Source organism: Apis dorsata, unplaced genomic scaffold (genome assembly GCF_000469605.1).
Source record: "Apis dorsata unplaced genomic scaffold, Apis dorsata 1.3 scaffold_352, whole genome shotgun sequence".
NCBI classification, from domain to species: Eukaryota; Metazoa; Arthropoda; class Insecta; order Hymenoptera; family Apidae; genus Apis; species Apis dorsata.
In genome coordinates this window covers 26,949-28,932 of record NW_006263618.1, presented here as the reverse complement: position 1 = coordinate 28,932, position 1,984 = coordinate 26,949, and the positions used below count along the sequence as shown (strand labels likewise).

Below are 1,984 nucleotides of genomic sequence, written 5' to 3'. Positions count from 1 at the left end.
TTTTTTTTTTCCGGAGAAAAACGAAACGCTCGGTGAGAAAGGAGAAAGTGTGCGAGAGAAAGAGAGAGAGAGAGAGAGAGAGAGATACGTAAAGGGAAAAGAATAGAGAGCGAAACAAGCGTGAAAAGAGGCGAAAAGAAAAATATAAAAAAACACACACACACACACACAGTGCGAAGATATACGCGGCGGGCCGCCGCCGACGTGTTGTTGAGACGCCCGCCCCACCCCCCTTATGCCCCCCGTAGTACAGTCGACGCCGAGAGAATTATTATCGGTGCAGGAGAGAGATAAGGCATAGAGAGAGAGAGAGAGAGAGAGAGAGAGAGAGAGAATAAAAAAAAGAAGAAGAGGAATAAAACGGTCAATCGCGCGAGAAATAAAAAAAAAATAAAACGCAGCAGCAACAAGAACAACAAATCTAGTGAACACTACACGCTTAATGTAACAATCCACGTAAATACATGATACATACACACACACATATGCGTTTTTGAAACACGGAAATATGCATAAGCAGGTTGAACATAGTTGAAATGAGCGAAAAGTAAAAGGGAGAGCGAGAGAGAGAGAGCGATATATTAGTAGATAGAGCAATCACTGCACACGCGAGGTAGGGAAACGAAGAGAGCGTCGCAAAATAGGGAAAAAAAAGGAAGAGAGAAAGAGAAAAAAGATGAAAATCGTAGGGCATGAAAAAAAGAACTGCTCGATGGGCATGCAGAAAACCGTTGTCTCGCTACTTTTTTGTGCGCAGCACCGTTCACCGAATCCCTTAATCACACCACGCAGACAAGAAAAAAAAAACATGGAAACACGTATGCACACGTATGCACACACACACACACACACACATAACACAACAACCCCGAAGAAGCTTCTAGTAGTGAGACCACTCTGTGTATTTATTGTATTCGAGGACAAAGTCATTCCCTCCCATTTTTACGTACCGTGTACACGCAGCAGAGACATACACATACACACACACACACACAGATACACGAGAACACGCGCAGCACACGCTCCCTCGACTCGTTTTTTGACCCTTGAAATCCTTCTTGCTGTCATTTATGCTACACACATACACAATACCTTTGAAACGAACACCCCCTTGTTTCCTTCCTGCAGCAGATTAGCCAGATCCCCGCTTAGAGAGCCATCCAGAGAGCCTTGTGAACAGTTGTCATCCGAATCGTTGTAGCCTTAAGCCAAAACTGTGTGTATCGCACACATTAAACTATGCGGTATCGCAGTGTGGCGCAGCAATTTTTTCCGCTATTCTTCGACAGATCGAACTCTTGTCTCTTCAGCAAATCCCCTCTCCGTTTGTCCAACTCTCCGTATAATTGCCCATTATTACGTCCTTTACGTCCCAACACTTTTAACAAGAGTTATCCCGAAACCGTTTTCTCAGACCCGATCATCCCCCCTTGTGAGTCCTCAATATGAGCCCTGGATATGTCCCCCGCAAGCGAACTAGCGTTGATATTCGTAATACTTGTTATGCATAAACTACACATAATGATTATTATAGTAAACGATACATAAAGTATGATATATTTCTCTATCCATTAAGAAAAAAAAAAGGAAGATGCAAGTAGCTGTTGTTTCTTGGTGGAAACAAGATGAGAAACAAAGTGCAAGGCAGAGCGCAACAACAACAAAGAGTATAGGGAGAGAAAAAAAAAACGTAAAAAAAAAAAAAAATAATAAATGCGTAATAATAAATGAATAATATGAATGGTGGAATGAATAATAAAGATAAAAATAAAAAAATAAAATAAAATTGTACGGAAAGAAATAAACGAGCATACCGAAAGTGTACTGTATTACAATTGCAAGAATACAAACGCAGCCCCGCATATTGCCCAGTGAGCACGTCGTTTTGTACGCTTGGGAGTTGTGAGGTCGTCTGAATAAACATTGTCTGGTGAATTATACAGAAAACAACTTGTCTCTTATTTATGCGTTTTCCCACCGAAAA

At 41.4% G+C, this 1,984-nt stretch overlaps 1 long non-coding RNA gene across 1 annotated transcript in view; it reads left to right on the top strand.

Moving 5' to 3' along the window:
- The window catches only part of LOC116185970, a 2,255-nt gene extending 541 nt beyond the window's left edge, over positions 1-1,714 (top strand). Inside the window, exon 2 of the long non-coding RNA XR_004150864.1 lies at positions 1-1,714. This exon is cut by the window's left edge and continues 157 nt beyond it. This is a non-coding gene — a long non-coding RNA (uncharacterized LOC116185970).
- Positions 1,715-1,984: the final 270 nt, after the last annotated feature.